The following is a 25,898-nucleotide window of genomic DNA, read 5'->3' on the forward strand; positions in this document are numbered from 1 at the left end:
CACTTGACCCTGGCTTCCTTATTTTTATTAAACTGTTCGGCCCATCTCAATTAGAACCTTTGGAAACCACTGTACTCAATTTACCACCTAATTACTCTTACCTTGTTTGTTTAATGAAGCTTACCTAATGATTCTGGTGATTTTTATGAAATGTTAGGTGGAGGTTTTACTTTTCACTTTATATTTGTGATTTTTATATTAATGTTTTATAACCTTGGGCTCTTAATCATAAAGTCATAAGGAGCTTAATTGATTTGAAACTAACCATGCCCTGAAGTGTGTACATGTCAAATTGATTCAGATTGATCCAGTGAGTTTAAATAAAGCTTAGGCCAGAGAACATGATGACACCTGATAGAAATTTTCCTGAAGTGCTTAACTTGGGTAACTCAATTATGCTGCCATCTCAACACAGTAAATTATTGGAGAGATACCTTTTTTTTTTTTTTGCGTTTATCACAGACTGAGAAGATAGGACAGTTAAAAAAAAAAGCCTAGGAAAAGTTAGACAAGTGTAAAATGTTCTATTCATAGTTCTCCCTTCTGGAAAGCTGTGGGGAACTCACATTTTGAGGGCATGATGATCTGAAATACATGTATGCATGTTTGTATGTGTGTGTGTGTATATATACATATATATATGTATGTGTGTGTATATATATATATATATATATATATATATATATTTGCATGTTTTGTTTTAAAGCCTGACAGTCAACATCACCATCTAAAGTTGAAAATGGTTAGAAATTTAGAAATTGAGGACTGATACTAGAAGCCTCGGAAAAACACAAAAGTCATTTGGGATGGAAAAATAAAAAATTTCCCTAAGAGATGATCGATACCAGCACTTTTCTATAGAAAACTTACAGTGAGCCAATGAAGTCACAGGAGAAATCCTCAGTTATCCAGAACAGGGTGAGTTCTATTTTGCGTCGCTGCCCAAGACAGACAGGTCAATCTAGTCCTAAGTGGCCCTAATTGGCACCGCTTCCCTCTAGAGCCTGCGTTCTTTTACCTGCCTCCCAGCAGCCCTCGCAAAGGTGTGAAACGCTTTTTGGGCTTTGGAAAATATCAGTCATAATTTCCCAGTGGATCCTATAAAGCAAGGGAAACTGATTGCTGGGTACAGAGCGATGAGCTTGACTCCCGGAGAGATGCAGTTCCCAGGGCTCAGGGCTCCCAGAGGTCCCAGCGGTGAACCATCACACCGAATTTTTCTGTATCTGATCTCTCCAAAACTATTTTTCTTTGCAAGCAGTTCCAATGGTTCCTGACTTGCTTTTATATCTACCCTTCTACTTCTTGCAAAGTCTATCATTTTGCTTTACTCTCTCTTTTCAAGAGTTTTTGGCAAAATGCTTCTTGGACTTGACCATCCATAGGCAGGCTTGTGAGCCCTAGGCTCACCTCAGTGGAGACACTGCGGGGCTGCTGTTCCAGACCATGCTTCCCGCTGTGTGCCCTTCGGGGGCAGGATCCCTGTCTGCTCTAGTCACCTCCGTGTGCCCAGGGGTGAGCCTAGCATTTGATACCATTTGCTCAGTACAAACTTATTATTTTTTCTACAAAGTGCACAACCTTAGGAGGTATCTTAAAAGGTCTTCACTCCACAATCACCATCCCTCATCAAGACAGTGAACATTTCTAGCCAGCCCAGAAGACTTCCTCATGCCCTTTCTCTCATAGTCCCAACCCTACTCATTCTGGAAGTAACCACTGTTCTTTTATCACTGAACATGGATTTCCCTTGTTCTGTCAGGAAAATGCATCTGTCAGAACTTTGACTGTGGGCATTGACCTACAGCCAATTCTGCTGGGCTCTGAAATATCTCACCTCCTCTGTGGGAGAACACACTTCTTGCTGGCTGCTCCTTCCTCTGATTGGGTATGGTAGAAACAGTTGGGCATGGTGGTTTCTGGGAGATGGGGAAATCCTCTGACCGGCAGTTTGGGCTCAAAGACTCCCCACCAGCCTGGCTGAGTTTCCTTAGAACCACATGGTCCCTTCCTCACCCTCTTCCTTCCTTCTTTCTTCTCCCTTACAAGGAGCAGACCTTCATCACAGTCTAATGGTTCCCAACCTTTCCCAGGACCTCCCTATTTTCTCTCAGGAATGTTTGCCTTAATCATCTCTTGGACATTTACCCTTGGCATCTCCTTGGAGGACTCAGACTAACACAACTGTTTATTCTCTTCTGTAGACTTCTTTTGCCCATCATTGGGGGTCTGATTTTTCATGTGGTTGTGTGTGGTAACAATTCATTCTTCTTCTTTACTGCTAAGTAGTTTTCCATTGCATGAGGATGCCAGCAAATCAGGTCTTCTCGCCTGCTTGGGCATTTGGGTTGTTCCCTGCTTCTGGCTATTATGGGTAAAGCTGTTATGGACATACTTGGAGTGATCCTCTGGTGGGTATGTGCCTTCATTCCTCTTGGATATGTACTTAGCTGTGGGATAGCTGGGGTGTAGAGTAGCAATATTTAGTTTCAGGAGATATTCAAAATAATTTTCCAAAGTGGTTCTACCATTTTACTTTCCCATGCTTATAAAGTATTTACTGAATGAATGAACTCAGACCAGAAGGGTCTTATTTATTTATTTATTTATTTTCAGAAGGGTGTTTTTGGAACATGACTTTATCTTAGCTGCCCACACACGCAAGGCTCTCCATGATGCCCCATTGTTATGGATAATGTCCAAAGTCTAAACTTACAATCTGTAAAAGGCCCAGCATGTGTAGTAGCCCTTGTGTGATTCCCCAGAGTCATTCTCACCACAGCCAGCACTCAGTCCTCAGCATTCAACACCCAGCACCAACAACATATACTTCATTTACATTGAACCTCTCATCTTCAAATATACTATCGTCTTCCTCTCCTCCAAGTTTTTGCACACACTAGACCCTCCACCTTGAACACTTCATCATTTTTGGAATTATTTTTCTACTTTGTCTAGTAGATGAGTTAGAAATGGTTTTAATTGTAAGCAGTGAAAAAAATTAGACTTAGAGGGTTTCAAATAGTGGCTCATATTTGGGTCACATAAGAGGAAACGTGGAGGTAGGCAGTCCCTAGCATGCTGCAGCAGCCTGATGATGGCAGGGCTGGCTCTATGCCATTTACTTTCCCTTTATCTCCACCCTGTTGCCTCATGGTCATAAGGTGGCTACTGCAGCTCCAGGCATTACACCCACATTCAAGGCAGGAAGAATGGGAAAGGGCTAAACCAGCCTTTTCTGTCTCACTCATGAGAAAACTAAAACTTTTTTTCCCCAGAAGAACCTCCAGCAGACCTCTGTTAGAGATGCATTGGCTGAATTTGTCATGTAGACCCTTCTGGCTTCAAGGGAGGCCAGGAAGCTTCTAGCTCTTCAAGCCTCCATTGTGGAGGACAGGAGGAAGAAGGATTTGAAAATGAATACTGAATGAACCTTTCCATGGGGTGTTCCTCATGAAGCCAACTCTGACTCACCCTCCTAGTCTCAGCCTTTCTGTCCCTTCCTCTTGGAAGCCTTCCTTGATCCCCTACCTTTTTAGGACTAATTTAGATGTTTCACCATCATACTGATCCCTCAAGTTTTCTCCAGTCTTGAATTTCTTTGCTAAACCTCACCTTGATGTATGTGTCAAATCAAGTCTTTCAAACAAACAAACAAACAAACAAATAACAATAACAACAAAAAACCATGAAATGAGGTAAAGCTTGACAAAATATATACATGGATCCCACCTGTATCTTCTCCTCAGCCAAAGTTTTATCTGTTTTGTTATCCAGTCTCTGCAACCACAAAGCCCACGTGGCTTTACACCCACCAGTTGAATTCCCAGCAAAATGTTGGTAAACTCGTACCCAACATTTGTGCCTGTTCAATACCCACCAATCAAGACTGGATACTTCCAGCCTTTCTGTTTAATTGCCATTTGAAAGCTATAAAATTCCCTCTTTAGGGGCAACCTAGTTTAGCTGGTAAGTCCTTAGACTCTGGACTCAGAAGACTGGGATTCAAATCCTGACTCTGCATTACCAAATCCATGGCTCTGGGCAAGTCCCTGAATCCCCTGGAGCCTCTGTTGCCTCATCTGTAAAATGAGGATAATAACAGTACTGACTTCCCAGGGTGGTTGTGGGGAGGAAATGAGTTGGTTCTGGAAACCCTGGCACAGGACAAGGGCTCAGTCTGCATCGGCTCCCTTATTCCCTCTGAGCCATCTTTCTGTCTGCTGATCCCACCTGCCCCTCTCTCCTCTCTTCTTCTTGAAACTCAAGTTAGTGAAATGCCTAATGCAATCACTGCCTAAATCAGTGACTATTACATTTCCTTGGAGAAATTTGCAGTCAGGTGGGAGACCTCCAACAGGCAGCAGAGGAACTAGAACACAGCAGCTGACATGAATCGCAGGCTTGCGCTGTGCCCTGCATCGATGACCACGTGGCTTGCTCCCACCAGCTCACTGCCTTTTTCCTCAGACGAGGAATCTTCATGTTGGAGTGGTTCATCCATTCAAGTGTCCCAGCAGAGGAGCAAGGGCAGGTGTGTCTCATCGTCTAAAGCCAAAGTGCCTGACCATCACGCCCGGCTGAATTTGTGACGCAGAATGGGCTGGCCAGCTCCAGAGGGCACCAAGTGTCCTGGAGGTCAGAGGTGGAAGAAGTCCCAAGCAATCTGGGAGTTTCCCAAAGGACTCCATGGATACAGGAGCCATAGCGTGGAGGGTGGGGTAGATTTTTGCCAGGTTGCCAGGAGAAAGGGTAGGAAGAGCAAGAGAGGCTTTTTCAGATAAATGGAACAACGAAAGCAAGGGCACAAATTGCAAAAGTGCAGGGTATTTGGAGGGAAATGACGGTCAGGGATGCAGGCTCTGGCATGGGCAGACCCTAGATTCCAGTCCCAGCTCTGCCGATTACGTGGGAGCTGTGTGATCTCGGGTCCATTGCTTCCCCTCTCTGCCCTGTCTCCTCTCTTTGTAAAATGACAACAAGAGTAGCGCGTCTCTAGATGTGGCCAGAGAGGAGGAAGTCAGAAGAGTGCTGTGTAAATGCTCCACCAGTGCGTTGCCCAGCATGGTGGTCAGCAGCATTACCTGCTTTCAGGAGATTAGGAGAAGAACAGAGGAAACTGCTTTTGAGGTTTCTCAACGATTAAAGTAAAAATGTTGGAAAGCGCTTGCCGCTCTTGATTTGCTCTCCCAGCAAATGACAGTGTGAATCATGCTGTGTGCCGGCTCTTAGCCTGGCTTCTGCAACTTGCCCAGATCAGCAAAATGCAGATAGAAATACAACCATTAAAAAAAGAAAAGAAAAGAAAAAAAGGAACGACACTCATCTAAGTACCTGATTACAAATATTTGGCTTCAACAGCTATTTCTGACTCTTGCCTCAGGGAAAGACTGAGAGGTTGGTTTCTGGGAGAAATTATACAAACTTCGTGTCCAGCCACTACTCTTTCCTGGTCACTGACAAGACCCTAACATCAGCTCCATTGTGGGGCCAGGGGAGGGGCGTGGATATCAGAAGAAAAGAAACAGGAGTATTGAAAAAAAAAACTTTTATATTTCCTTCTCTTCCAAGTCAGCTGGCATGTGGTCAACAAACCGCTTTGAAGGACATCTCAGACCATCCTTCATGAACCAGCTCTGTGTTCAGAAAAATCGATGCTGAATTTCCCAGCCATCCCTACCCTTACCCTGCTCCTGGCCCCCATCCTCCCCTAGGAGATCTAAGGAGAATTTAATCCATATGGTTTTGATTCCCTCACTCATCAAAATGCAGTTTTCCAAGAGCCATTTGATCTCCAAGATGTTATGTGAGTGTCTTTTTGTATTTTATTTTTTCCCTGAGAAAAGAAAAGGCGACAGTTTGCCAAAAGAAAATGAACTCCAAACCCCGGGGGTCTGAACTAGGTTCAAGCATTAGTTCCAGGGAAGCCAAAGGGGGTTGTTGCTTAGTCAGAGGGCTCGAATACTCTCTTCAGAAGCCAGGTGAATCCAGGGAAAGTGAGGAGACTTCTTTTGATTTCTTTTCCCATGTGTGTGTGTGTGTGTGTGTGCGCGCGCGCTAAGGGGTTTATGAGAATTTTCTAATTGGGTCTTTATAATCACGCTTTGCAGGATTATAAGAGGGATGTTCCCTTTCTCCCTCTTTCCTCCCGTCCCCTCTTCTTTCCTTCCTTCTTTTATCTATCAAATATTTATTGAACACTTTTTATGTGTCAGGCTCTATTCTAGGGTCTGGAGACACATCTGTGATTAAGACAATTATATCCCTGCATTCGTGGTGCATACATTCTAGTTAACGCGCAGTTAAGCAAACGAAGTTTCCAGGTAGTATCAGCGTCATGAAGAAAATCAAACTCAGGTGAGAAAATGACACCAGTGCTGTCATTCCCTTCCCTTCCCTTAAGGGAAGGCTTCACTGAGCTGAGAGCTGAGGGACACCGGGGATCAAGCTGCAAGATACAGAGGGAAGAACAAGAGTTTAGTTCCAAAGTGTGAACCCGTTTGCACCCCTAGGGAGCAGACTGAGGGCCAGCATGCGGGAGTCATGGAATGCTCGGGGCAGAGACTGGGGGTGAGAGGGAGATGGGCCAGGCACTGAAGGCTTCCTGGGCCATGGTGGAAGCCTCTGGAGCTTGCGCAGCAGAAGCCAGGCCTTGATTCTGTGTTATACCATCACCCTGGGTTCTGGATGAAGAAGACATTGGGAGGGCCAAGACAGGGCTAAGGAAGCAAGGAAGCTACGGCAGATCTCACGGTGTGTGTCTCCCTCCCCTCCCAAATGCAGGTGCCAACAGACAACTGTTTGCACCTGGGCTCCACTGCTCACTAAAGTCACCTCAGCAACTGGATCCCAAGGGCACTTGTCATAGTTAATGGTGGCTCAGACCAAAGTGACAGCAGGGAGAGATGTGCTTGGATTCTGGAAATCTTTCACTGGTAGGCTTGCTGATGGATTGCACGTGGAGGAAAGGGAGGAGTCAGAGACAGCAAGGAGGTTAAGGCTTGAGCCACCTAGACAGCTCAGGGGGTAATCATCCCCAATTTACAGGTGAGAATATGGAGGCCCCGATAGTTGAATCACCTGACAGATTCCATTGTAAGGGGCAGAGTTAAGACTCAAGCCCTGGGCTTTCTGTCTTTTCAAGTTCTTCTCTCAGTTGCCCTTTCACAACTCAAGGTTATGCCCTTGGGCAGTGCTGGGCATTTGTGTTCAAGGGAGTGAACCCAGCACATATTTTTCCAGACATTGCTGTGGCTTCCTAGCCCTTCTGGGTGTGCTTTTCCCTAACTGACGGTGTTACTTCCTCATGAGAATCCATAAACTATGCCTGTTGTATTTATGTCAAACTTCTTCTATTTTAAAACAAGCATAATATACATATGATTGCTTCTCCCTTTACTAATTTAATTTTATTTTCAACAATTTGTTTGTGTCTGCTGTATAACAATAGGAGTTTGCTAAATGCTATTGTGGACTAAATGTCCACATGAGTGCTGGTACTTGTATTTGATGGTCAAGAGCTATAGAAGCCTTTCATCTATTCATTTACCCATCCATCCATCCATCCATCCATCCATCCATCCAAACATCCATCCAACCATCCATCCATCTAACATTTCGGAATGCCATTCCACATGTTAAACAGTATGTTAGGGACTCAAAATGAACAAAACAAGTATCTGCTCTCAGCTTCTGATCTGGTTAGGTGTAAGTGCGTGTACATGTGTAAATGTACAATATGAGGGACTGTTGTGTAAATAAATAACCTTGAAACATGAAAAAACCCTTTAATGGAGATAATGCATGTACAAAGTACTGTGAGTCCACAGAGGATGAGAATTTTATTCATGGGGTAGCTGGGGGAGTGGGGATTTCATTAGAGATGGGTGGCTTCATGGAGAAGGTGACATTCCAACTCAAACTGAAGACATGGAAAGGCATTCTCCAGGAATTGAGGGACAATCTGAAGGTGATTGTGTTGAGAGGCATGCATTCTACATTTGCACCCCTTCCCCAAGTTAGAAGGAAGGCTGGGGTGGGAGGAGACTGCTGGGGGAGGTGGAGGGAGCAGGTTACATACATGTCCCAAAATGCCTATGTTAATCTTTCTGGCAATGGTATTGATGACTATGGTGGACAGAGGCTGTTCTTCCCTGTGTCCTAACCCCCTTCTTTGAGCAGCAGTCCTGATATTTCTGTGGGTCTTTTCTTTTATCCAGCCTCTGTCCACATGTTGTAGGAGGGGCCAACCCACCCTGGCTGATTGGAACACTACATTCCCTTGGTCATAGTGATCATAGGATCCTTGGCATGCCAGTCAGGGCCCATAAGACTCGATTCTAGAATATTCAGTAGAATTACTGAAGTGGAATTCTGCTTTTCTGCTGGATTTGCTGTGGGAAGGGTGTCGTCCAGGTGGTTGCTGATAGTCACTTTGCAGTCAAATGGAGCTTAAAATGGGGCCCACAAGGAGTAGAGTCAAGATAGAGGGAAGCTGGTTCCTTGTGACATCCTCTGGGCCCTGAATCAATTAATACCTGAAGCCAGCCTTAGCATAGGTCATGAGCCAATAGATTTCCTTTTTAACTTCAGCCACTTTGAGTTGCATTTCTTCTAGTTTGTTCCAACAGAATTCCAACTAATACAGTGGCCAACAATACTTGAAAAGTCATGGTTTCAGGGAAGGCTTTTGTTTTTTCCCACCGAAAAAGTTTTGGGTTACAGAGAAGGGATGAAAAAAGGAATGTGGGGCATGATGGCCAGGAGTGCAATTGGGAAAGTACAATATGGTGGCCTCTGATTTTAGATTATCTGTGCTCTTCTCCCTAATTTTAAACCACTTCAGTGTCTCCAAATGGAAAAACTTACTGCAGGAGTACATTTCATTGGAAAGAGTTTCATAAATTCAGCACAGATTTCTGTTGTTGATGGTGAAGACTTCCTTTTTTTAAAATATAACTACAGTATAACATCAATACCAGGAAACTGACATTGGTGCAATGGGTATGTACACTTCTAAGCCATTTTCTCATGTGCAGATTCCAGTAAAACTGTTCCATCAGAGATCGTTCTGCTACCATATACTACCTTTTTAGTCACATATTCCCTCCTCCCTGCTATCCCTTCCTGGCAAACCATTAATCTATCTTCATCTCTACAATTTCATCATTTCAAGAATGTTATATATCAATGGAAGTATATTTTATATAACCTTTTGAAACTGCCTCTATTCACTTAACACAGTGCCCTTGAGATCCATCCAAATTGTTTAATGTGTCAGTAGTTTGTTCTGTTTTGTTGCTGAGTAGAATTCCAAGGTATGGATATCACACAATTTGTTTCACTGCTCACCTATTAGCAGAGATTTTAATTGTTTCCAGTTTTGGTTATTAGGAATAAAGCTGCTATAATTATGAATGGAACTTCTACAGGCTTTTCTGTGGACATAAATTTTTATTTCTCTTGAGATCAGCCACAAAGAGCATAATTGTTGGATTGTGTGGTAGTTACACACTCAATTTTAGAAGAAACCACCAAACATTTCAAGAGTGTCTCTGCTATTTTATATTCCCAACAGCACTGTATGCAAGTTCTGGTTTCTTTACAACCTTGTCAACAACTGGTGTCATTCTATTTTTATTTTAGCCATCCTGATAGGTGTGTAGTGATGTCTTACTGTGGTCTTAATTTTCATTTCCCTAATGGCTACTTATATTGAACATCCTTTCATGTGTTTATTTGACATCCATATATCCTCTCCAGTGAAATTTCTCTTCATGTCCTTGGCCCATTTTTTAATTGGCTTATTTATTCTTTTATTGTTGATTTTTGAAAATTCTTTAATATATTCTAGATAGAAGTTTTTTTTGTTTAAAATGTGGCTTATATTTCCCTCTAGTCTGTGGTTTGTTTTTTTCATCCTCTTCACAATGTCTTTCCCAAACCAAAAGTTTTGAAATTTGTGAAGCCCAGTTCATTGATTTTTCTTTTATGAATTGTGCTTTTTTTTTTTTTTTCTTAATTTGAGAGAGATTTATTGAGAGAGATCACAAGCAGGCAGAGAGGCAGGCAGAGAAGCAGTCTCTCCGCTGAGCAGAGAGCCCGACGCGGGGCTCGATCCCAGGACTCTGAGTTCATGACCTGAGCCAAAGGCAGCGGCTTAACCCGCTGAGCCACCCAGGTGCCCCTGAATTGTGCTTTTTATCTCAAGTTTAAGAACTCTTCTCTAAGCCTTAAGTCCTGAAGATTTTCTCCTGTTTTTTCCTAATAGTTTCAGAGTTTTACTTGATCATTTATGAGTTCATGAAAGGTGTGAGATACAGGTTATAGGTCAAGGTCTTTTTTTTTTTTTTCCGCCTATTGGTATGCAATTACCCCAGCTGCATTTGTAAAGACTTCTTTCTCCAGTGAATTGCTCTAGTACCTCTGTGAAAAATCAGTTAGCCATACCTGTGTCGGTCTATTTCTGAATTCTGTTTTATTCCATTGATCTATGGGTATGTCCCTCCAATGAAGCACATAGTATTGATTACTGTAACTATATAATGAGTCATACAACCAAGTGATTCCTCCCACTGTATTATTTTTCCAAATTGATGTAGCTTTCTAGTTTCTTTGCCTTTCCATATCAATTTTAAAATAAGCTTGCTCTTGTCTTTAAAAAGTCTTGCTGAGATTTTGATAGAGGTTGCATTAACCCTGTGTATCCTTTTGGAGAGAATTGATATTTTTGCTCTGTTGAGTCATCCCATCCATGAACATGGTATGTCTCTCCATTTATGTAAATGTTCTTTGATTTCTTTCTTCAGTGTTTCATAGTTTTCACACACAAGTTCTATGCATGGGGATGCCTAGGTGGCTCAGTGAGGTAAGCATCTGCCTTTGGCTCAGGTTATGATCTCAGAGTCCTGAGATCAAGTCCCACTTCAGGCTCTCTGCTCAACAGGGAGTCTGCTTCTCTCTTTGCCTTACCCAGCTTGTACTCTCAATCTTTCTCTCTCGCAAATAAATAAATAAAATCTTTTTTTAAAAAAAGTTTTGTATCTTTGGTTAGATCTATACGTATTCCTTTTTTTTTTAGTGATTACAAATTATATTGTATTTTTTATTTTGGTTTACATGTGCTCATTGCTGGTATATAGAAATATAATTGATTTTGTATGTTTATCTTTTATCCTGCAAAGTTGCTGAACTCATTTATTAGTTGTAGGAGGTTTTTCTAGATTCCTTAAGATTTTCTATGTAGCCCATCATGTCTTCTGAAAATAGGGACAATTTTATTTCTTCCTTTTTGATCTGTAAGTGGGGACTTCTTATACTTTTCTGAGTCAAAAGCAATGCTTTAAAATCACTGAATTAAAGACTATTTTGATTTCAGAGGATCTTAGAGGTTATCTGATTTAATTAGCCTCATTAAGCCTCTGCTTCTTCAAAGTAAAATAGAAATAATCATGGTATGCATCTCATAAGGGTGTGGGCTATTAGGTTCTGATGTAGAGTTGTGTACATTTAATAGAAATACCTTATTTTGAGTAGCTTCAGTAATAGGAGTTTTCTGTCTCATTCTAGGGAATCCAAGTTGTACATCTTTATAAAATTACATGTTTTAACTACATAAATGGTTTCAATATCTCCCTCTCTCTTTCTCGGTCTCAGTTTCCTCTTCTGTAAAATGGAGGTATTGATAATGTCTACCTCATAAGGTGGTTGTGGAAGATGAAAAGAATAAGGCCATGGCCCCCCTAGATTCACTCTCCACCTTTTTCCATTCTGCTGTGTCTGAGAGGCTGACCTGAATGGTCATGGGTGACACTGCTTTCGAGTTTCTGAAAGGTTTCAGCCCATGAAAAACATGAAGTTGGAGCAGGAGAGGACAGAGATCAGGTTCATTTCTGTAGGGTCATTGTGAGCTGGCTTTATCCTGCCATTAAAGGCCCTGGCCTTTGGCTGTTTGCCCTCTCTATGGGATCTGGTAACTGCTCTGTGTCTTTATGGCTTTAGGCTTGTGGGTGGGGGTGACAGCCACATTGTTACTGACACCCAGGTGCTGCACTCTCTCTGTGGTTGCTCTACATCTTGTCCACAGCTTTGCAAATGGCCTCTCTATTGAGCTCTCAAAATTCCCATTTTGAATGTGCACTCTGTTTTTGTTGGCCCTGACTGACTCACTGTAAGGCAAGACCTATAACAGAGCCTGGCACAAGGCAAGTACTCCTTAAGGTCTCCTCCTATTGCTTTGGTCATCTATGAAGCAAAGAGGGAAACACAAGATGGATGTGTGGTTTGACCATTGATTTCATTATTTGAGTTCTTCTTTCTTTAATCAGATGATGTGGTTTTACTCTCATGAATTAGTAGTGGCTTTGATGAATGGTGGGCCCTCCCATCTATCTAAGTGCTACTAGGAAGAATGACTTATGGATACAATCTCGAATCCCCAGTCATCACACTGAACTTTTATTTACCCAGGATCCTGACTTCCTTTTATCATAACCTCAGGATTCTTAGCTATAATCCAATAAGTTTCCTATTCATGCTAATCTAATTTAAGCAAAACAAGTATAATTAAAGCTTCTGCTGGGAATCATGTGTGTTATGAACTTATGTCCATATGTGTTATGAATGATGTCCAAGGGATTGATAAGCCCCAATGTGATGGTATTGGACATGAGGTCTTTAGAAGATCATTAGTTTTAGATGATGCCATGAGAGTGGGGCCCTCATGAGAGGATTGGTGTCCTTTTAAGAAGAGGAGCAGAGACCAGAACTCTCTCCTTTTCTCTACCATGTGAAGCCACAGCAAGAAGTTAGCCATCTGCAAGCAGGAAGAAGACTTTTTCCAGAAATCAAATTGCTCAGCACCTTGAACTTGGAATTTTCAGGCACCGGCACCATAAAAAAATTAATGCTGTTGTATAAATCACCCAGTCTAGTATTTTGTTATAGCAACCTGAGCTAACCAAGACGATATAAATATTTCTTAAGTGTATAATGACAGTGTGAACTCTTCACTGTGAACTCTTCTGAGTTCACTGTGGGTGAGACACTGGGCTCACCGCTCTACACGAATGGTTTCATTCAATTCCCATTATAACACTCATAGCTACTTGTATTAGGGATTGCCTTCAGTTTCTTAGTAAGAGACCAGAAATAACAGTTATTTTAAAAGACACAATTTTTCTCTCACACACAAAAAGCCTGTAATTTGGCAGCCATAGGCTTAATAGTAGTTACATGATCATCAGAGTCTCAAGCTGCTTCTGTTTTTCTCCACGGGTTTCATCTTCAAGATTACCTCATGATCCAGTATGGTTGCTGTATCTCCTGCCATTATGTCTATATTCCTGACATAGAAAAAAATGAAGAAATTCAACAGATTTTTTTAAAGTGCCAGCTTACTGTATAAACATGCTTTGCAGCCAGTGCCTTCCCAGAAATTCCACCCCTTTGTATCTCATGGTCCAGAGATTACTCTCCTGGCCACACCTAGCTACAAGGGAAGCTGGTCAACATAGTCTTTAAGCTGGGTTCACTGTGGCCCTCAGTAATTCCAAGACTCTGTTATTAAGAAAGAAGGGAAGAATGACATAAGGTAGGCATTCTCTGCTATGGTACTGCTTTTGTCTTCATTTTACCAATGAGGAAACAGGTTTGAGAGTCAGGCATCTTGCCCAAGATCACACCAATGTCAGACTGAGCCAATAGCCAGAGGTCTGCCTGAATCCAGTGCCCACATTCATCACCTCTACATGCTGATGGTAAAGTTTGCCTAAGAAGAAAGGCAGGAGCCAAAGGAGGCAGCCCTGTGTGTACTCAGAAGTCTCCGCTGCCACTGCGTGGATACCTGCTGAATGGGTCCAGAGTTATGAACGATTCTGGCTGATGTCCAAAACTGACTCACAGAAGGTTTTCCAGAGGGAGCCCTTATGTAAATGGAGAACCGTCTTAACTTGTTTGCCTGTCTCTCCTTCCTGGTAGACGGCAGGTTTTGAGGGGGGTTATCTCATTCAGTTGTATGTCTAGTAGCCAAAACCGTCCCCTGTACCCCTCGGGGACCCAATAAGCATTTACAGAATAAACGAAGGGAGTGAGGGAGCGAGCTAATGAAACTGTATGTGGCTAACAATCTTGAAAGCACGTCAACTTGTTTTTTTCTTTATGGTATTTACCACCATCTGATCAACTCTGTCGAAACCACCCTGTAAGAGGTAAAATCTCCCAGAGAAAACCACCCATTGTGAACTGTGAGTCCCAAGAGTGTTGATCTGTGAGAATTAACATGTGTGGCCCCCATGAGACCTTTTTTTTCTTTTTCCTGGCAGACTTCTGAATATCCTTTTTTTCCTGATTGACCTATAAAGTGCCCTAAGAAATTATGCTAATGCTGGTATCTCTCCAGCCACACCCTACTGAGGATTGAATCTATTTTTCAAAGACAAAACTGAGTTTTAATTTAGTGTCCCCGTGACATTTTCCCTTTTAAGCACATGAAGGATGCTCTGCAAAGGGAGAGGTCTTGGGAGATCTTTCACGGATGGCTACACTTCATGCCTGGGTGGCAGAACCCTCAGCACGCCAGCTTTCAATTAGAAGTAAATAAATGGAGACAGCTTTGCAGTGTGCCCGACAGCCTGAAAGATCAACCTGGGGCCTTGGGCTTGGAACTCTCCCACTGTGGCTGAAAATTTTCATTTACTTTTTTTTTTTTTTTTTTTTTTGGCATTTTCTGAGCAACTTTAATGTGCTAGATTTAACCTTTAAGACTTTCTCTCCTTCTCTCTGCCACTTATTCCCCCGCCCCAGGCTTTGAGAATGCCATGAGCCTGGAGGCACCTTTGGGGAACAGGAACATTCTCTTTTCCACACAGGTGAATTCTGAACAGAATTCTCTAGATGGAAGTTTAGCCCTGCTGGGGCCAAGTAATGGAGTGGTTTTTGGTTTTTGTTTTTTTGTTTTTCCTCTCCGTGATTATAATTCTGTTTGAAGTTAGGGCAGTTGGGGACATTCATCTCCTCAGCCTACCACATCCAAAGGCACAGGTAGACTGGTGCAGCTAGGGCATGCTCTGGGGAGGGACTCCTTACTATGCCATTTCACCATGTTTTGAGACCTGAGAGGAAGGTCATGGTATCATTTTGACATTTTTCTATAGGGAACTGTATCAGTTAGTTGTTCTTGCCCAACAAACCACTCCAAAATTTAGGAGCTTAAAACAAGACCATTTATTTAGCTCACAGATTTGTAAGTCAGCATTTCGGGCTTACCTCAACTGCTTGGTCCCCTGGGCTGGGGTGGGCTTGGCTGCTCTCAGGTCGGAATGGTCAGCTGGTCAGCTGGCTTGATTGGGATGACTATGATGGCTTTGGCTGGGATGACTGAGGCCAATGCGCTCTTTCTTCCAGCAGGCCAGTCTGAACTTGCTTGCACGGTAGTAGGACTCCAAGAATGAGTACAGGAGAGTATAAAGTCTCTTGAGGCCTGGACTTAGATGACATTACTTCTACAGCATTCCACTGCTGAAAGCAAGTCTAGCTCCAACGCTAGGAGTGGAGAAATGGACTCCACCTCTTGATGGAAAGCGCTACAAAGAGTTTTGGCCACTTTCGCAATCTATAGCAGGAAATGATTTTCAAAACGTGCTTTTCAAGTTGTCAGCCTTCCGTAGAAGAGCCTCAGGAGCCAACGGAAGGTCAAGACTCAAGTTTGGGCTGTTCCTCCCAACTTCAACCAGAGTAACTCACTTTTATCTGCAGGTTATATTGGATGTCCAAGTAACATTTCACTTGAACAAAAGCTGTCAAGGTGAAAAGACATTTAAATACCAGGTAGTTAGAAGTAACTGTCAGGATCTCTGCTGTATCCCCGTGCCCTCTATGACTCATAGAATTGTACTTCCTGCTTTCTGATGAAAGAGAAGTTGTGCCAAGAAGGAGGGAGAGTCTGGACTTGGCCATTCACTCATCATTCTTCTCACCTCCAATCCCATACAATCTCAGTTTGAAGAGTAGGTGGAAGACAGTAATGCGTAAGAGTCTAGAGCCTGAAGCCAGACTTTCAGGGTTCAGCTTCCTTAGTTGCACTATAGCCTTAAGAAAATTACTTACCTCTCCAATTTCTTCATTTGTTAAATGGGAATGAGAATCACCACATGTGCTTCCCAAGATCTTTGTATGCATTGAATCAGATAACATAATTGGTACAGCATAAAATTTACTCAATACATGTTTACTATTGTTATTGTGATGATGATGATGATGATGATGATGATGATGTAGTCTCCGAATTTCCTTAAAGTTCCAGTAGGCTATGCATCTGTGAGATTCTGGTTGGCAGTGTTTCTTTTTACTTTGAGAACCCAGTTCCCCATTGCTAAGTGATCTAGTTTGGGATTTTTTTTTTTTTTCCTAGGGAGGCATTAAACAAAACAAAACAAATCTCTGCTTACTGACCTGCTACCTAATGGTAAAACTTAGCTGTTGAGGATTTGTTCCCTTGGCCTAATAAATTAGGTGTTCTTACTCATTAATACTCAGTATGACTTGGTTGATTAGATCTTTATCTTCTGTGACTATGAGGCTGAATCTAGGCACTGAGAAAAGGTGCACTTTGATGGAAAGTTTTGAAGAGGAGGGAGATATAATATATATGTTTGAGAAGTAGGGGATGGGTGGGACTGGCCACTTGAGGAGGGGAGGGGGAATCAAGGAGCAAGGAGGTTGGTGCCTGGATGAAGGAAGAGACCCATTAGGTTGGTGGGAGAAGGGCCAAGAGGCACCGGGCCTGCTTTCCTGCTATGTCTGGAGTTCAGGGTCTTTGTGTCTGGAGCTCACAGAAGGGTAACGCATCCCCCAACCTCACCTCACCCATCATGATCCTCAGATGATTCGAGCCCCCCCACCCCAGACTGTACAGGAATATTCAAAACCACCATGGCCACCATCCAACAGGAAGGCACTCAATGGCCCCAGATGGTGGGATTTTCCCACACTCCCATGGGGCATGTAACTTTGTAATTTTCTCAGGGAGAAGAGTCTGTCCCACGGTGACACTGAGCAGGCTACCCGTCAGGCTGGCCCTGCCCGATAAGATCTGTCACAATCACTCAGCTTCCACTCAATTAGGCCTTGGTGAGACATACTCCAGCTTGCCATGCCAGGCCCTGGACTGCAGTCCTGATGGAAAAGGTAGGGCAAGACGGACACCAGACTGACTCTTTGGAGGCCACACCTAGACTAGGGGGTGCACAGAGTGGTAGTGCCCCATCTTGAGATGACGCAGGTAGCCAGGAGAACAGCTTGGACTCAGGAGTTGTGTGACTGTCAAACCCAGCAATTTTCTGGCTTTCTCAGGTAACAGAGAGAGGTGGCGCTGCCTGGAAGCCAACTACCTGAATGGAAATACCCCACCCTTCCTCAAGCTGTGTTTCTGTACCACACATAAACTGGGAAACTGTGCTGACCTTACTGGAGGGAGCTTTTTGTTTTTCAGGAGGATTTGCCTTAGAATTCTTTTATCTGGCAAATTCTCCTCTAACTTTTAGGAGCTGCGCTTTTTCCTTCCCCGGGAGTGTCCGTCATTTTTGTTCAGCAAGTAACCTGTTTGCATTCTGGAAAAATCTGAGAAAGAGCAGACAAGTAAGAGTTTTGTTTGGTGTGAAAAATTACTTGTAAATAATCACTTTTAAATTCTCTCTCTCTTTCTCCATGGCTTTCTGTTGAAAGCATAGCCTGTCATTTGTTTATATAATCCCCTTTTGTTGGGCTTCTAGGAGTGTGGTTTTGTAGGCCTCTAGCACCTGCAAAAATGCCTATGGGATTAAGCTTCAGTTGCCTCCCGTGGTTGCTGACGGATAACTCACCCTTTGTTAACTGCCTGTCCTGCCTGTCTCATATCTCCACATCCTTGCTCATTTCCCCTTCAGCTCCCAATAAACCACTTGCACTTAAATCCTCGTCTTGGAGCTGCTTCTCAGAGAACCCACACCAATGAAGTGATTCACTCCCTTCGGGTTTGTAACATGCCTCCCTTTGCCAGTGTTTGACTTGCATACCACTTTTCAGGAACAAGTCTCTTGTCTGACGTGGGGTAACCAGAGGTCAGGCTCTGTGGATTCTCTGAGGCTAGTTTGGCTGTGGCTTCTGGCTTTGGCAACTCAACCTTTGGCCCCCATGTTTCTCATTCTTTTGCTGCCCAATTTTCTTGAGACTTCCGCCAAGGCCCACTTGTCACTGATGCGTAATCCTTGTTTTTTCTCTTGTTACTTTGTCCTGAGTTAATCCTCTCTTAACAAGTCTGCGATCTCCTCTCTAGGCTTCTCTTATCAATAAATCTTAGCAGCCTCTGCCCCTCAGCCTTCGTCTGGAAGCAGGAGGCCCTGTCTGAACTCTGACCATAGCCAAAGAGTTTGGGGATTCTCTTTACCCTGCTCCAAGAGCTCTACCTTTTCTTTTAAGCCTCCCTGGGAAGAATGTTTTGTTATTGGGCTGTCCCCTGAGGTGCTACCCCATCTAAGCAGAGAGCTTAGGGCTTCTTCTCCACCACCCCCTAACCCCCCAACCCCACCGCAAAGCATTGTTCATAATCTTAACTTTGATCAAGGGATGGATGTTTTCCCTTCCATCTCCCCATACTTGCCATTTTGATGGTCCAAAGTCTCAGAACACTGCCAGGGTGAAAAGTAGAATGTACTCACTTACACAAGAGCTTGCCATGTCTTTTTTTTTTAAGATTTTATTTCTTTATTTGTCAGAGAGAGTGAGCACAGGCAGACAGAGTGGCAGGCAGAGGCAGAGGGAGAAGCAGGCTCCCCGCCAAGCAAGGAGCCCAATGTGGGACTCGATCCCAGGATGCTGGATCATGACCTGAGCCAAAGGCAGCCGCTTAACCAACTGCCATGTCTTGATGCTATCTTTGTTGAAGTTTACTTATAATCTAGGGAACTTAATCCAAAGACAGAATGTAAAAAGCGGGAATTTCAGGCACTGTGGTAGGAAGTTTTGAGTGATATTCCAAATAACAACATTCGCATTTCATTAGGGCAGTGCCTTGATCTGGCATAAAAATTATATTCCCGTCTTTCCGTCTCTCCTACCACTCCCTCCCTCCCTCCTTGTTTTGCTACCTTTTGTCAAGAAGCGTGCTATGGTTGACTCTATCAGTTACTAGCTCTGTGATTTTGGACAAATATTCTTGATGTCTATTTTCCCACCTGTAAAATGGAGATTATTCTGATCCTGCTTTACGGCGTTTTTGTGAGGATTAAAGGAGCCCATACTTATAAAGCATTTCGGACATTACCTGGCACAGAGCAGCCCTTCAAAACCCATTTGCTCTTTTTATCAATATACTCGTAAAATAAGTAAAGCGCCCACTTCCTGGCAGGTCCTGAGGCAACAGGGTGAGTAAGTAAGACCCAAAGAGTCTAGTGAGGAAAAAAAGTTTAGAACACATTTATTCAATTTGCCCTCAGGAAACCACAACTTTATGTTCTTCTTTTTCTTTACTACAAATTCTTTAGAAAAATTTGGCCTGTTTAGCCATCCTTCAGGAGTCTACTCATGACCGAGTGCAGGCAAGGATGTCACCTCAATGCCAGAGTGGTGTAAGGAGGGAGAGCAGGGGCAGCTTTCTGGTAACTAAGGATTTTGGCACTGGTTTTAATGGCTCCCAAGATCTACTGGGAACAAAACAGGATTAGGATGTGCAAAAAAGGGAGGTGTTAGAACGGACTGGATGTCCATGAAAAGGGTTTGAATAGGACTGGGTAGATAAGAGATGGAGCTCTGGTCCCATACTCAGTGCTCTGTGAGCCTGCTCTCCTCTCCAGCCAACTGCTCCCCTTCTCTGGAGCAAGTGTAGCCGGTTGGTTATAAGCATGAACTCCGGAGCCTGACTATTAAGTCACATCTCAGCTTTATCCCTTACTATGTCAGACTATATCTTCCAAAAATGGCAGCAACCCCCACTCCCCGCCAATGCCTCGGGCTCTTCCCACAATGTGACTGTCACTTTTACTGAGAAGGGTGGTTCTACTCCCTCTCCTTGGACACAGACAGAGACTTGTGACTGCCCTGACCAAAGTAGTAGGCAGAGGGAATGCTGTGTGACTTCTAAGGATAAATCATAAGAAGGGTCTAAGTTCCACCTGGTAATCTCTCTCTCTCTAGGGACACTTGCCCTTGGAACCCAGCCACCATGTTATAAGGAGGTTGAGGACATGTGCAGAGGCTGCATCCGGACATTCCATCTGACAACTCTCACCAGGCTCCAGGCAGCCGCTAGCATTAATTGCCAGACACGTACGTGAACAAGCCTTTAAATTATTCCAGGCCACGGCGTTCTACGCTAACGTCTGAGGTCCCAGACAGCATGGAGCAGAGACACCTATCCTTACCAGGCCCTGTTTGAACTCCCAACCCACAGAAACTGTAAGAAATAATACACATTTATTGTTGCGTTAAGCCGCAGGTTTGGGGACAATTTGTCATGCAGCAGTAGACAGCGAACATACCATGTGACCTCCAGGAAGGTAAATGATTTTTCTATGCCTTAGTTTCCTCATTTATAAAATGGGGTTAATAACAATATCCAGTGTGCTGGTCAATCAGCTCTCCTCCCCTCCACATCCCCCTCATCAAAGCCATAATTTTTAGCATTTGCTGATTTCTGTGGGATAAATACTCCCACAGTGGTCAATTGCAAGCGATCAATGGTTTAAACACCAGATGGTGAAATTCATAAATATTTAACAATTGGCTCTAGTGAACCAGTGCAAGTCACCTCTAGCACATTACCAAAATATCTACCTCCTAGCAGTAAATGATTTATTATCGGTAAATAATTTAGACATAGCACAGAGTAAGTGCTACATGCCTGCTATTAAAACTCCTGCTCTTATTTTTGTCATTATCACATATACCCCAGTTGATGCGCCATTATCTGCAGCATTGTTCCAACCTACAGACGGCTTCCCCAGTACTGGCTGGCCAGGCCCCTCTGACAGAACCAAGAGAGCTCTGTCTGAGCATGTGCCAGGTTAACCCCGAGTCAAAGAGGAGCCCTCGGCATAAAGTGGGTGATACGGTGGTGAAGAGCTAGTGTGCAAAGCTTTCATGCCCGTACTTGTTAGGGGGCGCCTGACCTGGGCAGATGGGAAAGTCCCGACTAGGGTGGTGGTCAGTGATTCCTCATCACACACAGCACAGTACAGTTTGGTAGATGATCAGAAGAGCTACACCTGGGGGGCTATGGGAGCCCATGGAGGGAGCTTCTGTCCATGCCTTAGGGGGCATTAGGAGAGGTCTCGAGAAGGTTGAATGGGGATTTCCCATGAGAAAGAGAAAAAAGAAAGGGTCTTCCAGGTGGAAGGGCTAGCTCAGATGAAAGCCTGGTAGAAAGAAAACATCATTTCTGGGGAGATGTGCAAATCTGAGTGTGGCAAGAAGAGTAGAGGGACAAGTCCAAGGGCATTCTCTGGATGTGCAAGTCTGAGTGCGGCAAGAGTGCAGTCTGATAAGTTGAAGGGCATTCTCTAGACGTGCAAGTCAGGGTGGCAAGAGAGTAGAGGGACAAGTCCAAGGGCATTCTGTGGAACTAGTGGTCTGCAGTCTTCAAAATGACACTACTATGAAAGAAAAAGAAAGGCTCAAACAGTTTCTGATGAAAACAGACTATACAACAATGACAGCTAAATGCAACCCATGAGCCCAAACCAGCCCTGAGTGGGGAGAAGCAGGAACGCTACAACAGACTATTCAGACAATTGGTGAAATTTGAATGGGGGCTGTACATGAAATAATAGTGTTTCATTGATATTAGATAAAATCCCATTTTCTCTTAATTGGCGCTGAAGTGTTAGGAGTAATGGCACTTGGTGTCTACAATGAAAAAAAATGGCAAAATATTAACCATGGAACCTAGGAAAACAGGGTAAAGGAGTGTCTTCTATTCTTGCAATTCTTTTGTAGGGTTAAAATGATCTCAAAATAAAAAGATTCTCTAAATGAGTGGGAAAAAAGAAAGTATTGGCTCAGAGGGAGGGGAAAGAGAGGTCTGGAGGTTGGGCTGCTCATTTTATTAGAAAGGGCACTGAGGCATGGACAGGCTAAATGGCTGGTTGAGGTTCAGCGAACAATTAGCATGGACTTTGTACCCCGAGCCCTTATTTCTGAGACCCAAGTGTTGGCTCTTTCTAGTAAACTGGAGGATCCCAGAGGGGAAGTGTGTGTGTTAATATATGGCCTCTGATGTGGAGAAGACCTCAGGGGTGTAGTTTCTGCTTGCCGTGCAGGAGTTATCTACGTAGCTGCTATTATTTCAGGTTATCATTAATGTGAGTTGTGACCTGAATTCCCCATATACTGCCCTGAAATTTGCCCCATATGTTTGTAAAGGTTGATTATATCTATGGGACCTTTTTCTAATGTGAGCAGAAGCTATAAAGTTTCAATTGTCGCAGCTTGTTGGGATCAAGTGTCTTTTCTTGTGTGCCATAAAAAGGCTTGCCTCTGATATCTGACGTCAGACAAACACGCATGAGCAATCTATTGATTTTGGATGATGTGGAAGGCCATCATCTCTTAGATAGGAAATTAGGAGCAAATCTCTCCTTCCCTTTTTCAAAAGAGAACAACTCAGTACAGAATAATGGAATCCTGGCTAGCTATGCGCCTAGAACTAAAGAGAAGTCCTCACTCTCCCTTGCTTTTGGTGGAAGTAAAAACTGGTACAGCCACTTTGGACAACTATTTGACAGCAACTAATAAAGCCTACTGTATGCTGAATAAAGCAATTCAATGCTTGTGCATTTATCTCAGAGAATATGAGTGCATATGTCCACCTGAACACATGTACAAAAATGGTCACAGCATCTTTAATAATAGTAAAAAACAAAAAACAATCATATGTTCATTAACCCTAGGACACACAAACTGGTATCTAGTACTGAGCAATCACAAGGAACGAAATGTTGAGATAACACAATAACCTCATGGCTGACAGCCACAAAAGAAAACATTCTGCATCATTCTATTTATTTGAAGTGCAAAGTTAGGTGAAGTGAATTTAGGAGGATAGTCTTCAGAAGAGTGAATATTAAGGAAGGTGTTGATTGGAAAGGGAGCTGTCTAGGGTCCTGGAAATGTTGGCTATCTTCATCTGGGTGGTGGTTACATAACTAAGATTTGAGCACTTTGCTGCATGTAAATTATATATTATTAGAAAAATAATTGAAAAGGAAAAAAAAGAGAGTTTCTTTCTACGTTATCTTTTTTTTTTTTCTTTCTACGTTATCTTGAGAGGATACAGAAAGAGCCATCCCAATAACAATGGCTGATAGTAGTAACCTGGGGTTTGTTGTATTTTCAGGCCCCATTTGGAGATAGCTGGTCACATCTGCTTTTGCTAACATGTGCTGGGTAACAGGCACTACCCAGTCGAGGCTCAGCTGATGCTGGTGTGCCAAAACAATGGTCTCAGGACTGCTACCTTCTGCAGGTCAGAGGTTGAGACCACTCAAACTCCAATGTGAAAGAATCACCTGGTCATGTTCAAAGGCAAATTCTGATCCATGACGTACATGGGGCCTGAGAATTGGCATTTCCAGTAAGTTCTCAGGTGATGTTGATACTGTCAGACCAATTTTTGAGCTTCAAGGCTTCGGAGGCAGACAGACCAGCAAAAGAAATTGGTTCTGCCACTTACAAGCCTTTGATCTCTGCTCAATTCCTCCATCTCTCTGAAGATCTCTTAATTTCCTGTGTACATTTGAGGAGGGGGGAAGGGAGGGATAGGTGAGACAACAATCTCCCAGAAGGGGAGTGGATTCGAAGGGGTAAGATGCAAAAAGTGCTTAGCACAGTGCCTGGCCTATAGTAAACACTGCTGATTAACAGCTCCTGTTGTATTTGTTATTGTTAGCAAAGAAGAAGATTGGGCCATGATTTGGAGAAAGGTGAGTGAGTATGGTTTCTAAGGGCAGGAGCTAGCTAGCATTTCCCTAATAGCCTGTTGAAGGGAGACATTTTTTTTTCCCTCACTTCTCTTCTCTCCTAATTCATCCCATAATCCTTCCCTTGGTCTCCACTATCAAGATAGACTTTCTCTTCACTCTTCTTCCCACACCAGTCTACCCCAGATCCAGTAAAGACGGAAGAACTTAAGCCGAACTGAAGCTTGAAACCAGGCAGGTTGTCAAATTATTGGATTGTGCCAGAAGGTGATTTTTTGAGGAAATATCCTCCCCACTTAGCTCTTCCTATAGGGGCAGGATTGTTCCCCAGGAGGTGAAGTCCGCAGCCGGGTATCCATGCGTGCCCACACTCAACTAGCATCTTCAGAATCTGCCCATGCTTCTTGGTGCACAGGGGCCCCTCTGGAGGAAGACATATGTTCCTCAGTTTGCGGGGCTGCCAGTTGGTGTCTTTTTCAGGAACTGAACTAATTTGTTGTCAAAGAAGGAAAAAAGGAAATGCTTGGTTCTGTGTTGTCTGGACAGCAACTGGACTGGACTGGGGCTGGATTTCAGGGGAGCCGTCTTCAGTTGGGAGCTGAGAGCACCATTTGATTGGAGCCTGGAGAAGACTGGAGGCAGGCGGAGCTCCAGATCACAGCACTGTTCATGGATGAATCTGTGTTCCATGAGAGCCAGCGACTAAACCAGGCACCAAAGGCTCAAAACCAACCAACCAGAGGTACTCATAGTGGAGTGGGGAAACAAAAAAAGAAAGCATGCATAGTGCCACGACAGAGGTGCTGAGCTAGGGGGCATACGTGGATCCCAGGGAGCACAGAGAAGGGGGGAGACAGGAAAGTGGTAGCCAGTTTTCAAGATGGCTTCCTAGTGACCCTCATGGATCAGCAAACACACCCTTGCGTAGGCCTTCTGTGTATTAAATTTGGGCTGCCCGGTGTAAGCACTAAAAGTTAGTGGAAGTGACCCTGTGTGACTTCTGAGGCTTGGACATAAAAAACCTAACTTCTGCCTTGTTCTCATGAACACATACTCTGGGAGAGACCAGCTATCATGTAAGAAGTCTGAGTATGCTGAGACCATGTGCTATGAGGGATCCCAACCAACCCTGTGAAGGCCTCACAAGAAAACAGAAAGATACCCACCAAGCAGCCGTCTCAGCCAAGCAATGGGAAGGTGCATGAAGGAGCCATCTTGGGTGCCCAGCACAGCTGAACCTTCAGAGAGCCCCAGCCCTGGTCATCTGGCTGCCACCGGATAAAGGACCCCAATCGAGACCACTCGGCTGAGCTCGGGTAACCCACAGCACCTTGTGTAACCATGAACAATAATACTAAATTGTTGCCTTGAACTGCTAAGTTTGAGAGTGGTTTATTATGCAACCGTGGATTTCTGGAAGAGAAGAGTATCTGGTAGAAAGGGCACCTGAGAGCAGGGCGTTGAAAAGCAGATGGCTAGCTGGGGAGGAGGACCATCCCACAGAGAGGTGTGTCTGGAAAACCAGAATGGAAAAACGGAATGGTCTACTGAGGAATTAGGAGCAGCTAAATATCAACAGAGAACGAGAGAGAGCTGGGGGCTGAGCTGTGAGAGGTGGGTGGGGGCTGGACTCAGAGATCCAGGGCAAGGGCTTCTAAATGCTACCCCACATGCTTTGCAGGAAGTTTTGAGAGGTGGAGATGTGAACATCCTATAGAAATCTCTCCACGGCTGCTGCTCTTATCCTTGGCAGCTGTGGCAAAAACCACTCCAAAAGCTGGGTGAAAGTGAGCACTCATTGGCCCCATTGGCTCACAGAAAGAGGGGAAAGGGTTAAGCTCTGTTCACAGCTCTGCAGCCGCTGTTGCCAAGTCTGAGAAATGTGATGCGCCCAGGAAGTCCTAGATTCTATTTTAGCAGCAGCTGGGAACCACTCTCCTTGGATTGGTG

General features: G+C 43.8%; 2 long non-coding RNA genes across 3 annotated transcripts in view; one reads left to right on the forward strand and one right to left on the reverse strand.

Annotated features, from left to right (window-relative positions):
- Window positions 1–25,898, forward strand: part of LOC106005348 — a 142,929-nt gene that overhangs the window by 25,910 nt on the left and 91,121 nt on the right. The window contains exon 3 of the long non-coding RNA XR_006606032.1: window positions 20,167–20,298. This is a non-coding gene — a long non-coding RNA (uncharacterized LOC106005348). The remainder of the gene's footprint in view (window positions 1–20,166; window positions 20,299–25,898) is intronic.
- Window positions 5,644–15,568, reverse strand: LOC106005350. Of its 2 annotated transcripts, XR_006606031.1 has the most exons (3): window positions 15,265–15,568; window positions 13,234–13,343; window positions 5,644–6,448 (listed from the first exon to the last, which is right to left on the reverse strand). It is a non-coding gene; the product is annotated as an uncharacterized LOC106005350 (long non-coding RNA). The 2 variants fall into 2 exon arrangements; XR_001178649.2 differs by lacking the exon at window positions 5,644–6,448 and having other exon boundaries at window positions 13,157–13,343.

The sequence above is a fragment of the Mustela putorius genome, unplaced genomic scaffold (assembly GCF_011764305.1).
Source record: "Mustela putorius furo isolate JIRA1106 unplaced genomic scaffold, ASM1176430v1.1 tig00000095_pilon_pilon_pilon, whole genome shotgun sequence".
Classification (NCBI taxonomy): domain Eukaryota; kingdom Metazoa; phylum Chordata; class Mammalia; order Carnivora; family Mustelidae; genus Mustela; species Mustela putorius.